We start from the raw sequence: 16710 nt of genomic DNA, 5'->3' as shown, positions 1-16710 counted from the left end.
CCTGAGGATCTCAATATTCAATGACCTGTAAGCAGATATCTGGTTACAGACCCTCCCACAGAGACAACCAAATATTTTACTGAGAATATATCCCTGGATAATTTCTCCTTTTCTTTCTCCTCCATGAGAAACTGAATCTAAAAGCATGCTTTGAACAACACCCATGTGAGCCAATGTCCATTAAAGATCAAAGGGCATTTTTCAGGGGACCAAACCTGAAATAATAACCAAGAAAAATGGTCTGAGAAAGTATCTGCTAAAATGAGATTTGGGGCATGAAAAGCTTGGTGTCCAATGGGGTATTAAGAAATCCATCACTGTGTTAGAGAAAAAATATTGTCAAGCTAGATAGCATAATTGTTGTAAAAAGGCAAACAAACTTACTCTGGATTGGTGAACCAATGGAGTCAAGAATGTATCAGAGAGATGTATTGGATGTTTGAAAGCCATGGGTAAAATTCACATGGGACAGGGAACTTGGGGAACCATTAGCAACCTTGTTGCTTGATCTCTTGAAAAATAAATGGGAGGACCACAAGTGAATAATAAGAAATGATATAAAATTCCCCCAAAGTGAGGGTTGCCAGCATGGTGAATGAAAAAGTTCATATCTCATTTAATGAAAGATTGAAGAAAAATAAGGATCACTCGTGGGGTTTAATAATATGAAAGGCAGAACACCAATAAATGTTAAAAAAAATCAAACCTGGATGAAGTACAGAATCAGGTCAATGCTGGGAAGACACTAAATAGGAACATCTTTTGTGGACCCACCCTGGTCAGTGAGGCTAAATTTCTGTGAATTGAAGAAGATGCCAAAGGGGACTCCAGGCTTTTGAGTTCAAAAGTCGAACAAGCAAACAAAACACTTCTAATTTTTATTATCAAGGCAATCAAAATGTAAGGTGATGTTCGCATCTAGTTTAAGTAATTAAAAGTATCGGAGGGAATACACCTGGTGCTATGTCTCATCATCTTTGGTGATGGGAAAATAGCTGAGAATATTTTTCCTCGGCTTTTGCTTTCTCCACAGAGACAATGTGGACATGAAAGGGCATTCCTCTCATGCCCTTGCTTTCACGGGCACTCACTTATCAGTTTATGCAATTCTTTCTAGAAGGCAACTGCACGGGGAGAACATTCCACATTCCGCCACATCTGTAGTTCACAGAACACGCACAGCTTTCTTAAACAGTCTAATTCATCTTCCACCTTTTCTTATTGACTTCCAACATCTTGACTTTCTTTGGGTCTCCAAAGGTTCCAGAAAAGAATTATTCCTTTACACTTGTAGATAACACACTCTTTGTTTGAGGACAGGGTCCAGACTTAACACTATCAGTCAACATGCATGTTCCATCTCCAAACCTTCACCAATCCAACCTCATAACCACAAGTTACATAACCAAATCATTCGGCTATGGAATTCTCAGTCTCCTAACAGAAGGAAAAGATAATAGAGGTTCACGGTCATCTCAGAATGCAAATGTACTCAATTCAGTTTCAAAGTCCCCACAGTCTTGAACAGTTCCCACGCTACTGAATAATCCAAAGTATAAATCTTCTCTTCAATTCAAAGCAATCTCTTAACTCTATGTGAATTAATATAAAATAAAAAGTTACATACTTTCAATATACAAATGGCCTAGGACAAACATTTCCCTTCCTAAAGGAAATAATGGTAATTTATCAGGGAATTAGCAAACCAAAGCAAGACCCAAACCCAACAGGAAAATACCAAATCCTGCATTTCCTTGTACAACATCTGGAGAGCATGGTGAGTTGCTGGTAGCAATGTCAGAGGAGCAGTAGATGGCAACTGACTTCAGGGGACTGGCTCATCAGGAAACAAAACCCTGATGATTGAATCCTGGGTAATCAAGGTTTCCAATATCCTTGACCCTGGAATGTTTATTAGCACTGCTGTGTCTTTACATGTTTGCTGCTGCCATTTTTCTCTGGTTACTAACATGGTGTGAATGGGCATTAGTAGACCCCACCATCCTTAATGCAGTATGGTCATCTCCTATCTTGGAAATATCTCATTCTACTGGGCAATTTTACCTGTGGATTATTGTAAAGATGATTTCCTTCTAACATGTACTATTCAACTAAAGCAATGATTTTATACAATAATAGTGTTAGTTTAAATAGAATTTTAGTGATTTTTTTAATAAATACAGTAAGGAGTTAAGATAGAAGTTAGTTTAGTGGGAAAAGTATCATAAGTAAAGGTAGGACAAATGTTGCCCTACCCCTGATAAAGCAGAGCCTGCAGAGAATAAAAAACAAAATAAAAAAGTGTCACACAGCTAGAACACATGAATTTCTGTTAAGAAATCATGTAGACTGTACCTTAGGTTAATAAACAAAACAACTGAGTCCCTGTTGCTCAGGTAATTTAAATTCTTTTAATCTTACTGTTGGGAGATGTGTTCACAGGTTTCAGTATATGTCATCGCTGAAACAAGTCTTAAAATGACTTCAGATTAGATTAAGATGTTTTGACAAGAACTTCAAGGTGAAAACCTTAGGTGAAACCTTCGAGGTGAAAGCAATTTAAAGCTCACAAGGACACATAACTGAGTGATAGATTCATTAGGTTAGGGATCAAACACAAAACATCCTGATTATTAATAGCTGATGTACTTCTTTGCTTGGATTGCTTGGTGATTAAAAATGATGATTAGTTTCTTGAACCCATTTCTGCTCCCAACTTCCAGATATAAAAACCTACCAATGAGTGGATGTGCACCCTAAAGAATTAAAATATAGAAGACTGGTGAAGGCATAAGTCACAAAACAATCCCACACCAGTTTGGAATTATGATTAATAAAAGGGTTATTTATTTAAAGGGAAAAACTTACAGACCACCGTCCTAGACAGCAGCCCTTTGCACAACCAGGAAAGGAGTCTAGTAGCTGAAAGCTGAGTTGGAAGCAAGAGAGCAAGCACACATGACTACCACTGCTTTTTAAAGCAAAAGAGACCCTGCCCAAGTGGACTGGTATCCTAAAGGCTATTGTCTGAAGGAGCAGAAGGAGCGCCCGTTGAACTAGTTCATTTTCATATATAAAAGTTTAGATTTGTGATTCTTCTAAGATTTTTTGTAAGATCACATTTTGAGATAAATAATAAAATACTTGGTCCTTTCTTCGTAACTGCAATATGCAGCTGGACAGTAAAAGAACTGCTTGCTCATACTCTGCTAATCTATATTAGGTTAGATATAAATGGATGTGGCATCTTGGGATGATTTTGCTTAATAAAGTATTAGAAATGGGAAACACTTGTTTTTACCTGCATTCATTATAATCTTTCACTTGAAAAATAGAATATAACCACATTGTAATTTTTATATTGCTTAAAAGATTCAACTGGGGTATATAAGCGTTAAGGGAAAAAATAAAATGAATTAGAAGAAAAACACCAAGAATGAGAGAAGGAAAGATACAGAAAAAAAATTAAGAAGAAAAGGAATTTTAAAAAGTTAGAAGGAAGCCATCAAGAGAGTGTGTGTCCATTCTTATATTCCCTCAGTTAAATAAAAAAGTCTTAGTACACTGACTCTGTGAATCCTCTTTGAGCCCTGGTCTGCTGGAGGCAGCAATTGTGAATACTCTGGGATCTACATACTTTGGGTAGCCACACTTTTCTAGCTTCGTTGCCTGTAGTTTAACATAGTCTCTCTATTGGAATGCCTCTACTCTATGCCTATAGCTTTCCTCAATAGATGGCCCCATGATTCCAGCATCTCTGACATCCTAGGGTTTCCAGTGAAACTACATGCTTCTTCACGGACTGATGCAACAACTTCTCAGGGTCTTCTTGCAGGAACGTTCCCTTTCTTCACATTGCCTGGTCTCTGGTCTTCAGAACAATGGAGCAAGAATCCATGAACTCTCTCAGTCTTGGAAACGTTTATACCTGAAACGCCATTACTACATGGTGAACAGTGCTGCCAAATTCTGCTGATATCTTAGATGCATCCCAGTTCCCTTAGTCCACAGTTGCATTGGCCTCTATGTGCCTCCACCCTGGGGAAACACCTCTCTATATGGTTGTCTTCAAGTGGGAAGCACTTTGGTTGCTTTTTTATTCAGGTCCTCTGTTTTACAATAAACTTTCATTTTCACATTTGATGGATGAGGTATTGTCCCCAGGGCAACTTTCCTATTGTCCATGTTCACAGCTGATCTTTCTTAATATAGCCATAGAAGGTAAATATGAGATTCTTTCTAAAAGTGCACATAGGGAAGGCACACCTTCCCTAACAGTGCATGCAATCAAAACCAATTCAGGCTTGATTGACACATATTTCCTGTTTTCTGGATGTGTTCTGGGACATATTTGAGTAGGAACTGGGTATTATTAATAGGTCACAAAGGGAAGTAACTTACTTTTATTGTTCTGGATTCAGAAGTCTAGATTTAAAAATGCTAGGATTCAGTTTCACTGTTGCCAGGTGCACTAAAAGAACACATTGCAGAAAATGCTTATAAATTTTTGTTACCTGGAACCAAGTGTCAATAGTCTCATGGGTTTCAGAAGACAAAAATATGTTAGTATAGTAGAGCATTATGGTACATATAGAGAAATTAAATAATTTGATGTTTTCTAGTTTCTTCTAAAGTTTGCAGAATTTGCAGAAATTAATGACTAAGGTAAAGCTTTGATTTTCCTTCCAGTGCTAATGTAAGAAATGTAAAAGTCTATGTGTGCTTTTAAAGCCTTTCCTGTGTTTTGTAGCCAAAGAGCTGGACTCCAGAAAATAAACTCTAACTTTGGAAGGTTCAGGCTTTAATTTACAATTGAAGACAGTCTTAACAACCTTCAGATACTTATCCAAAAGACCATTAACCGAGAGTAAGACTTGATGGACCTTCTGTAAGATCTGGACAAAGCTGAAGACTCAGAACTTGCAGTACATACAAGGAAATGAATATACTAATCGAAGGTTGTGGGCTACATTCATAGTTAAATATTCTGTTACTAGAATAAAAAGTCATACTTACACCCTAGACCAAAACATTCTGTAGGCAAGCCACTTCCTGAGTGGAATCCCTTGTTATCTCCTTAAGGCAACTGGAACCGTAGTTCTTAGACTTTTGTTTGAGGTAGAAACATAGGTAATTCTCTATTTCTGAAATACGTAGTTTGAATATGAGCCACACTTGTCGACAATAATCTTTGGAGAGCAGAACCCTCTGATCTGAATCTATGTGGGACTTTTACTTGAGGTAGAAACTCTATAAATTTGAAGGAATTGAGAGAGGTAAGTACTAACTCTCTGATCTTTGGTCAAGGTGGAAATAGAATCACATTTTTGGGGCCTTTACAGGACTATATTCTATAATTTGTTTCGTAAAACAATTTCTAGTGTTAGCAGCTGAACAACTGTAGCAAGAATGAATAACTTGTTAGAAGATTTATAGAATCTGGAAGCCCAGAATGTCAACAAAGAAAACCTTCCTGAGGCTGGCAGGGACCAGTTTTATCCCTGAAGGGATACTGCCACCTCGTGGTAATATGAAAGAATTGTACTTTGGTGTTTTATGAAAGGAATCTAAGGGATTAAGGACCCTTAAGGAATACCACCATATAAGTCTGACTCTGCTGGAAATAGAAGACCTGGTGTCCATGTACAGCAGTCTCCAAGCCACTCCCATTCAATCCTACCCACTTTGGATGACATTGAACAACACTCAACAAGGCAGGATGATATATATATATATATATATATATATATATATATATATATATATATATATATATATATATATATATACCTTAGTACTCAGGAGCCTGATGCAGGAGGACAGCTGAATTCTGGGCCAGCCTCAACTACATGGAGAAGCCCCCATCCCTCAAATGAAGCAAACAGGAACCTTTACTGATCCTCTCAGCACATGTTACTTCACTGTACAGGTGGCTCTTTTTCTTCAGAATATTTGGATTTGCTATTAGATCCCAGTTGGTTTCATGGACATCTACAGTCTCTCCATTTCCATTTAAGAACTTTGAAGATTTTCCCCAAAAGCCACACACTTTTGGGAACCCAAATTTAATTAGTTATATGGATTCGAGTTGCATTTTTAAATGAAAATACCTTTGGGTATGCAAGGAGAAAAATCTGTTTTAAACACAGCAGCATCACTATGACCAGAGCATAAAGTTTGGTTGCCATGTTTATCACAGCAACAAAAGGCAAACTAAGAAAGTCTGTGAGATTCCAGAATTCTGTACATAGCAACTGCAAGAAAAGTCTGCTATACATGAGATCAGGTCTGTCCCCCTTCCAAAAAAAAGCAAACAAAAAATTAAAAATGTAGAGCACCCACTATTCAAATGATGTTATTTAAAGCAAAAGTCTTAATACACTTTGTGGCTATTGAACATCATAAATTATAAAACTGGAAGTTTCAAATGAATGTAATACAATGGAAAGCATGTCTATAAAGGTGAAGGGTATTTCTGAGACATATTCAGGTTAAATAACAGGAAACTCCAAGGACTCTCAGAACATTAAATATGGAAAATATTAAAAATGAATTACAAAGTAAATATAAAAACTACCATTTTTTTATTTTTCACTAAATTTATTTGTGTGTGTGTGTGTGTGTATGTGTGTGTGTGTGTGTGTGTGTACAGAAGGAGGCCAGAAGAGGACTTCAGAGTTGCATGTTCTTCCTCCCACCTGTGTGATAGGCCTGGCTTGATTACTGGGTGTCCAAGGGACACATTTGGTTCTCATGATTCTACAGCAAGCTTTCTTAATCTTTACTGACTTTTACACCCCTGTTTTTGACCTTATCAATAAGACTTTGAAGACAGATCTTCAGTACAAAGATTTAATGGACTGATAGAAATTTTTACATTACTAAATTAAAAACCCTTTCTAGCTTATGTTCAACAATCACTTGATCTTGGAGCAAAATTCAAAGTATAATAAAAATCAGATCCCAAACTTGTTTAAGAACATATATGATCATGAAAAACTGCATTCATAATGCCCTTTAACTGGATGTGTTATGACTGTAAAAACAATTGAAGATATGTTCGAGTGTCTGTCATCCTGGAATTTCCTGAAAAGGAAATTATATACAGTAGGAGGCAGGAGCTGCTTGTTCATCCTGGCCACTTGGCTATCTTAGCCCCTAAATAACCACACAGAAACCATATTAATTAAAACACTGCTTGGCCCATTAGCTCTAATTTCTTATTGGTTAACTCTTACATTTTAATTTAACCAATTTCTATTAATCTGTATATCACTTCAAGGTCATAGCCTACGAGCAAAGTTAGGGTATGTCTGACTCTGGTGGCAGCTCCACAGTGTCTCTGTCTGACTTTGCCCCTCTTCCTCCCAGCATATAGCCTAGCTTTCCCTGTCTAGTTCTGTTCTTCCTTGCCATAGGCTCAAAGCAGTTCTTTATTAATTAACCAAGAGAAGCAACATATAGGCAGAAGGACCTCCCACAACAATATACTTTTTTCATGGAGAGAACAATGGAACTTCACAGACTCAAGTAATGATAAAAAATATACTTGAATGCATCAAAGAAAGAAAAAGTTGGATGGAATGTAAAGAAAGGAATCGAGTGATGCTAGAGGAACTAAAAGACTCACTGCTTTGGGGTACAATGAAGGAAATTCTACATTTATAAAAAGAAAGGAGCTGCTACTTATTTTGAGACTTGTTTCTAATGTCTGCCATCGACTCATTGTAGATGATATATATCCCATGGTGGACCTTCTACACAAAGCACTAGAAAAGTAGTACTCCATCTCAAGAGAGCACCACATGCAATGAGACTAAGACTAACAACTGTCTACCAAAACTCCTTTCTGGCAGAAATGAGATGCCAGCCATTTCTTTCCATGGTGATCTAATTTTATTTCTGTTGTACACTGATGCTTTTGTCATAAAAACCCAGTTCACACTACAGTGGGGTCAGCTGTGTTCTTAAAAACCTTCACTCTGTTTCTGATTTTTTCCTCCTCTTATGCTACGATACATACTGGTGAAACCATCTGTTTGTTTGTTTGTTTGTTTGTTGAGACAGGATTTTGCTATATAGTCCAGGATACCTTCAAACTTGTGTGTTCCTACCTGGTTTGAACTCGTGGTCCTTCTGTTTTTTTGAAACAGAAAATAAAAATCCAGAAGACAAATTACCATTGGAGAATTAAATTCTGTCTGAAACCTGATGACAAAGATAAGACATAAGAGTGCAGAAGAAATTTTTCTGAAGAAATTCTCCTCTCTCTCTCTCTCTCTCTCTCTCTCTCTCTCTCTCTCTCTCTCTCTCGTGCATGTATACAGTTAATATACAACAAACTAGTATATACACTGTGAATTAAAGCATGCTCACCCATTTTTAGAAGAAAAAATCTAACCCAATATTGAATCAAACCTAAGAGGTGTAGGATTTCCCACACAAGTTTACTCATGGTGATAATTTTCTTGAAAGCACGGTTACTTAACTGGAAATAATGACCTTTTAATCAGTTCCTCTGGGGTTTGTTTTTGTTTCTGCATAGTTTTCAATTTCAACTAATAAAGAATACGGAACATGAATGGGCAAGGACTCTGTCTTTGTCTACCTCATTTCTGGCCACCATCTTACAGTGGACACAGGAAACAAAAACAACCCATGTGCAGCAGTCCCAGATCTAGAAATTGCCTGGGCTGATCTCCTGGTGTGACTGCCACCTACTGTTGGCCCTTAGCCCCTGCTCTTTTATCCCCATAAGCTGATTCTTGGCTGCATGAAAAAATGTCTCTCCACACAGATGATTATCCTGGAACAAACATTAGATAGAGAATCAAAGATTGCTTTTTATTTCTAGAGTAAACTCACCATGACCTAAGGGTCATGGTTTATTATCCTTACAGATTACAAAACCAAAAGCAGGAACTTGGAAATAATAACTGAAACAGAATCATGGAGAGTGCAGCATACTGGATTGTTCTCTATGGCTTGCTTAGCTTGCCTTTCAATAGCACCCAGGACCCCTGCCCAGGAGTGGCACTTCCCAGTGAGATGGGTCCTTCCACATCAAACATTACACAAGAAAATGGCTCACAGACTTTTTTTTGTTGGACAATCTTATGAAGGCATTTTCTCAACTGAGGTTCCCTTCCCAGGTGACCCAGGATAGTATCAAACTGACAAAGCAAGCAAGCAAACCTAACCAGCACAATGTTGATCATCTCCACAGAAGAAGAACATCAGTATTGAGAATCATGCAGAGCACTGTGGGGGGTGGAATATAGGCTAGAAGGACTGGAACAATCTGTCACTCAAGGGCACACAGGGAGTGGTGCTAGAAATAACAGCTAGACTAATTGGTAGTCACTAGATACCTCCTTTGTATATCTCATTCAATTTTACACACACACACACACACACACACACACACACACACACACACACACCAGGGAAGAGAGAATCTTTAAAATCACACACACACTTATATGCTTTTTGTTGACTCACGGTCTTTGCTCACTTCTGTGGGACACAGTGTGACATCTCTGTGTTTGATGATCCAATAAACAGTTGTTACATTCATCACCTCATACATTTATCATTTATTTATGTTTAGAACATTCAAAATCTCTACTAGGTGTTTTAACTTATAGAATTTGTTAACAACCATAGTTATCTAATGTGATATTGAATATTAGAAAATATGCTTTTCAAAAACTGCATCAAGTACCTATAGCCATCTTTATTATTCTTCCTCTACACTCACCTCAGACTCTGTAACCATTCCTCTACTCTCTACTTATGTGAGATAACATTTAAGGGTTCATACGTAAGTCGGAATATGAGCCATTTGCCTTTCTATACCTGATTATTTCACATAACAAACTTCATTAAAGTTAATATTCTCTAGTTTCATTCATGTTATTGCAAATGCCAAAATTCTATTTTTATGGTTGAATAATATTTCATTCTGTGCATATGTTTTATTTTCTCATTAATTATTTAGTGGTGGGTATTTTGTTTTGTTGTAAGATAGGACTTTACTATGTTGTCAAGGCTTGTCTTAGATTTTCTATATAGCCCAGAATAGGCTGGTTTCAAACTCTTAGTGATCCTCCTATCTTGGGTTTCTTTTAAACCAAAATTTTTATTAATTATTTGAGAATTTCAAACACTATTTGGAAATACTCACCATTGCCCCAACTGTTCCCATAGCCAACTTCTTCACTTTCCCTTCCCTTCTAACATAATTTTGGCTTCTCTTTTCCTCCCTATCACATTTTCTTTATCCATTTATCAATGAGATGTTTTCTTAGTCAAATAATTTCATAACAAAATAAAATACAATAAAATAAAACAAAAGCTATCACAAGAAAAAGATTCCCAAGAGAAGGCATAAGAATCAAAGACCCACTTGTTCACATACTCAAGAGTTCCATTAAAAAAAAAAAACTAAACAAAGTTATAACATATATATATATGAATGACCTGGTGCAGACCTATGTAGTACAAGCCCCTTGCTTGCTACTTCAGTCTCTGTGAGTTCATATTAGCTCTGTAGAGTTAATTTAGACAGCCTTGTTCTCCTGATAGTACTCATCCCCTCTGGCTCCATCTGGTGGTTTCAAAGAAAATGGCACCCAAAGGAAGTGGCATCAATAGGAGATGTAGCCTTGTTGAAGGAAGTATGTCACTGTGGTGGTGGGCTTTGAGCTTTCTTTTCTCAAGCTTCACTCAGTTTGACAGTCAGTCAACTTCCTCTTGCCTCGGAGTAAAGATGTAGAACTCTCAGCTCCTGAACCACATCTGCTTGCATGCTCCTCATCCTGATGATAATAGACTGAAACTCCGAAACTGTCAGGGAACCACCTTAGTCAAATGTTTTCATTTATAAGGGTTGCCATGGTCATGATGTCTCTTCACAGAAAAATAAATGAATAAAAATAAAAAACCTTAACTGAGACACTCCCATACTCCTTCTGCCTCCTCTTGTGCAGGCTTCCCTGAATGAGAAGTATTTTTGCTAGTGCTTCAAAGAGAGCCATCTACTCTGACAATGATACCAGTATTTTTGTGTATTTTTGGGATTTGGATAAGGTATCTGAAACCCACAGGGATGACTCCAGCTAAGACCCTAAGCAATATAGGAGAGGGTGTGTGAACTGACCTTACCCAGTAGTCAGACTGATGATTATCTTAAATAGCACCATAGAACCTTTGTCCAATACCATATGGAAACAGAGGCAATGACCCACACTGGAGCACTGGACTGAGCTCCCAAGATCCAGTTGAGAGTGGAAGGAAGTGAGAGCATGAGCAAGGAATTCAAGACCATGAGGAAGTCATTCACTGAGACAGTTTGCTTGAGCTAATGAAAATTCACCAATTCCAACTGGACTGGGAGTGAATGAGCATGGGAACAACCAAGCCCCTCTGAAGGGGGTTGACAGCTGGGGCAGACTGAGGGATCACTGATAGTGACACTGGGATGTGTCTCTACTTGCATATACTACCTTCATGGGATCCTGCTCTCTTTGGATGTAAACCTTGTTCAACCTAGATGTAGTAGCGAGGGCCTTAGACTTTCCACAGGGTGAAGTGCATGGCACTCCCTTAGGGTTGGAAGGGTGGGGAGAGGGTCTGTGGAGGGCAAGGGAGAAGACTGGGAGGAGGGGAGGGAGTGGGAATTTGGATTGGTATTTCTTTTAAGAAATAAAAGAAAAGAAAAGAAAAGAAAAAATGATATCTGTCCCCCATAAGCACAGTCATATGAGATATGAGGACTTGTCCTCCAGATGGTGACACTATTTCGGAAGTTTGTGAGATGTAGCCTTGTTGGAGAAAATATGATGCCAGTGGGGCATGGACTTTGCATCTACGGAGTCTCACTCTACTTCCAGTGTTGCAATGAGGCCACTAGTTAGTTCCTGGCTGCTCAGCCCCGAAATAATCACACAGAAACCATATTGTTGCATATTATTTGCATATTATATTGTTTTAGACAAAAACTTAAGCATATTTCTGGTTAGCTCATATCCTACACTAACCCATCTCTATTAATATGTTTATCATCATGTGGCTGTGGCTTACTGGGTAAAGTTCTGTCCAGCGTCTGTCTCTGGTGGGGGCTACATGGCTTCCCCTCATTCCTCCTCCTTTCTCCCAGCATTCAGTTCTATCCTCCCTGCCTACCTCTGCTCCACCCTGCCATAGGCTCAAGCCATGTTTCTTTATTAACCAATCGTATTCACAGCATACAGAGGGGAATTCCACATAACTTCCTCTTTTCTGTTTAAATAAAAAGGAAGGCTTTAACTTTAGCATGGTAAAATTACATATAACAAAACAGGTATCAAGCAAGAATTACAGTTACAATATTTATATCTACTTTATTTTTATCATAACTAGGTAAAATTATAACTATAAATTCTTTAATCCATCAAAGACTCCAGAAGGATATAATATCACCTAAGTAAATAATAAGTTCATTGTAGGCAACTTCCAAAACTCTAGAAATGACAGAGACATCTGGCAGCCTGGGAGTCACTCAATGTTCTTCTGGATTGTTGGGGCATTCAGTCTTTAGCCTATAGGCCCATAGTATCTGACAGACTTTTCCAAGAAGTAGGAAATTTCAAAGACAGTTCCATCTCTATTGGCAGTCTGTAAGTCACTTTCTTCTGTGCCCTGCAGAATGTCTGGCAGATTCTTTCATGAAGCAGGACCCCTGAAGGATGGTCTCACCTTTAGGCAAGTTTCAGCAGTCATTTCGCTATGGGTCCTGCATGTTCAGTTATGCAACATACCATAAAGAAGTCCAGGCAAGAGCAGTTTCTTGCTCAAATGGCTAGCAACCTCCATAAGGAGCCTCTTTGATGCCCATCTTCCTCTTGAAGCATATTGGGGCTGCCAGGAGCAGATGTGTCTCACTGTCATGAAGAGTCCTAAATTCTTAAAACATTTTAAATGCCATATTCTGAAGGTCTCTGAAAGATTCGAAGAATACTTATCTAACTGAAATACATCTCTATATATCTAGAAAACCTAACTAACATGACTACAAGTTTGACTATTATAGATGACTATCTATTAACCTATATTTTAATATACATTACATTTTAAATGAGCTGTACAAACACAATACCTTAATCAAGAGCAGAAATACATATACACAGTATAACAAAATTGACCTTAAATTTGTATCAATAAACCAAAATCCATACCAATGCAAATCTCTATAGCATATCCTCCTTTAAATGTAAAGAAACTTTTACAAACAATATTTGGGAATACGGGCATAGTTCTTGTACAAACTTCTTCGTGCTGTTTATTGGGTGAAGTAATTTTTGAGGGGTGTGCAAGGCGACCATTTAAAAGCTATTGTTCCATCAAACCATATTAGTCTGAAAGCAATCCACAGGTTCTCATCCTCTGTGGAAACAAAAGAAGAAGCTCTTTTCCAAAGCAACATATTCTTAGACTCAAATTTTAAAGTCAAGATACCTTTATATTGGTTTAACTTAGCAGCCCACACAAAGAAATGTCTCTCTGTAATTAGCTCCTTCACAGTTAAAAATTCAAAGAAAACCCAATAATATACAGAATACAGACTCTCCGTGTACATTCCATCTTTATGTCACTTGTTTGTTTTAAATCTATTACTTTTAATATTTATTTTATTATCTGTACTCCTTTAATCTATGACTGTCTATACACTGTGTCTTTAAAGACTGTGTTTTTTTTAAACCATTTACTTATTTTTATAACCCTCTACACGCTTTTTCTTCTCTCTTGCAAGCCTACATACATTTATCCAACATTGTGACCATTTAGAGGTCTTTTATGTCAGAATCTGTCCTATTGTGTATCTGTAATCCTTTATTGTCCAGGAGCACTTCTTAAAAATGTTAAGCACTTCTTAAAACTTAAACTGCACCATTGCTAGGGGAGATGCAGTACTTACTGCTTACTCTGCCCAGTCGGTCATGGTGGAGCTGTTTGCTGCCTCTGAGAGCCATGCACAATGCCCATCTCTAGGCATACAGCCAGTCCATGTTGCCACCAAGCAAGCCATGGCACATTGCTCACAAACTCCATTCAAATATTTGGTTTCCTGAAAGAGCCAGAGGCTGTCCTGGCAGTATGGCCCAGAAAGCCAGCATTTCAAATTAGCATGGCTTTTTTTTCTGCTGCCACTGAGTCAGGAAAACATATATTAAAGGAGCTGTGGCATGTCGCCAGCAAAAACAAGAAGCTTCGTTAAACTCCGTATTTCTCTCAGGTTTTTAAGTGGATTTAATTGGCCATGTTGGCACACCACTGTCCCCCATAAGCTTGGGAATCTGAGCACTTGTCCTCCAGGTGGTGACACTCTTTGGGAAGTTTGTAAGATGCAGCTTGCTGGAGAAAATATAATGCCAATGGGGCAAGGGCTTTTTATGTACAGAGCCTCACTCCACTTCCAGTTCATCTGACTTTGTGGTACTATGATCGTTCATCTTCCTGCTCTGTTACTATGCCTTCTGCTTGTTGCTATGTCAACTCATACCATGCTGGAACCATAAGATCAAACAAACCCTTTCTTCTATATGTTGCCTTGGCTATGTTATTCCAATCACAGCAACAGAAAAAGTACTTATGCAACCAGTCTGCTCAGGAAATTTGTACTGAGGCCATTTAGTCAAGTTGTGAGCTCATAAACATTGCCGAGTATGAGCAAAGATGGTGTTCAGTCCCAGATGCCCAGATCCGAATAATCACACAGAAACTATATTAATTACAACACTGCTTGGCCAATGACTCAGGCATACTTCTAGTTAGCTCTTACATCTTAAATGAACCCATTCCTTTTATTTTATATCTTACCATGAGGCTCGTGGTTTACCGGTAAAGTTCCACCATCCTTCTCCTTTGGCAGCTACATGGCATCTCCTTGACTCCACCTTCTTTCTCCCAGCATTTAGCTTAGCTGTCCTGTCTAGCTCTATTCCACCATGCCATAGGTCAAAGTAGCTTCATTATAAGCAATGCAATTAAAACATATTCACAGCATACAGAGCGAAATGGCATATCATCAGAGTTTATCAAAATTAAATTTTTCAAGTCCTGCCTCCCCAGGTCTCCAAATATCTATTTATCATTCACTTATCTATCTATCATGCATTAATCTTTCTATCACCTATCATGGAACAGGGAGAGAAAAGAAAAATTCCTGGGAACAATTGCCATCTCAGAAACCAACAATCAGAATGCAGCCAAGAATGCTGAGGTGTTCTGACACACAAAGGCAACAGATCCCAAGAATTGATACATCTAGATATCCTTATTGCTGCAAAGTATACTGGGGATGGCGTGGTGACAGCAAGATGCAGGGAAAATGGGTTGAGTGATATGATCTTATCAAAATCCAGAGCCTCTGTGAGGTTAGACAAAGCTTCTTTTCAAATGAATACAAGATTATGAGTGTCTGTGAGATAGGCATGAAGAGGTAGAGATGCCAGGAGAAATTTATAACCTCTCTATGGGAACAAAATAACGAGTAAGGATGATTAGCTTATAAATAGCAGATTCTTTGGGTCGAGACAGAGGGAAAGAAGGAGAAATCAACTTTCCCATGAGAATAAAGAGAAACCCAAATGTGTGGGAGTCAGGGCAGAGTTTTGATGTTTTATGAGTAATTCTACTTTGGATGAGTGACAGAAACCTGCTTATGAGAAATGGAAGAATAAAGCATATATACATGTATATATTTCACTTGTGATTAAGCCCTGAGTAAGAATTGAGATTTTCTTTGCACTTACTTGATGATGAAAGTAATAACCTGTGTTTTAAAATGTGTGTTTACATTCAGTTTGTGATATTATTAGACAGTTACAATATTTACACTGAACTTATTCCCTTGTTCTAGAGTTTTCTTGGATACATATAATATGATAATGAGGTCATAGTTTTAACATTTTAAAAATAATAAGATACTCCATAGTATTGTGAAGTTGTTGTTTCAATGAGCTATTACAATATTCAGAATACAACTGTTTCCAGTAAATTTTAGGCCAGTGCTCAAAATTGATACCACAAGTTAATTATTACTTTTTTGATGATAAGTATGTATAATTAGTAAATAATTAAAGAGAAAAATCAAAACCATATCCTTTGTGATATCCCGAAACCAGTAATTTTGCTCCATGACAATTTCTGATGCCTGGATTTACAGTATTTATTTATCTCCTATAGGAACCTAAGCAAACTGTTTCAGAAAAGTTTTAAAGAATAAACTTTCTGGTAGCATGTCTTCGAATAATATTCCAGTATTTCTCTGCGGAAAGTAAAACAGTAACAGAGAGATGTCTTAATAGTGCTGAACACTTGCTTAGCAAACATGAGGCTGGGAGTTCAGATCCAAGCACCCCAGTAACAAACCAGTTATGGTCAAGCACACACCTGTAAGCCCAACATCTAGTGAGCAGAGATGAAAAGAAGATTGGAGATGGCTGGATTACAGCCTAGCTGAAAAGAAAATTCGCCAAGTCCAAGTTCAGGGTGAGAACTTAAATCAAAGATAATGTGGGAAGAGATAGAGGAAAATACCTAATGCTCTCCTATGGTCTCCACACACATGCACAGGTACAGTTATCTACACATGTGCACATATCCACACATACATGCATGATATACATACATACTCACAGAAAACAAAATGAAATATCATACTAATAA

Source organism: Myodes glareolus, chromosome 3 (assembly GCF_982192425.1).
Source record: "Myodes glareolus chromosome 3, mMyoGla1.1, whole genome shotgun sequence".
Lineage (NCBI taxonomy): Eukaryota > Metazoa > Chordata > Mammalia > Rodentia > Cricetidae > Myodes > Myodes glareolus.
Note: the sequence above shows the minus strand (reverse complement) of the source record.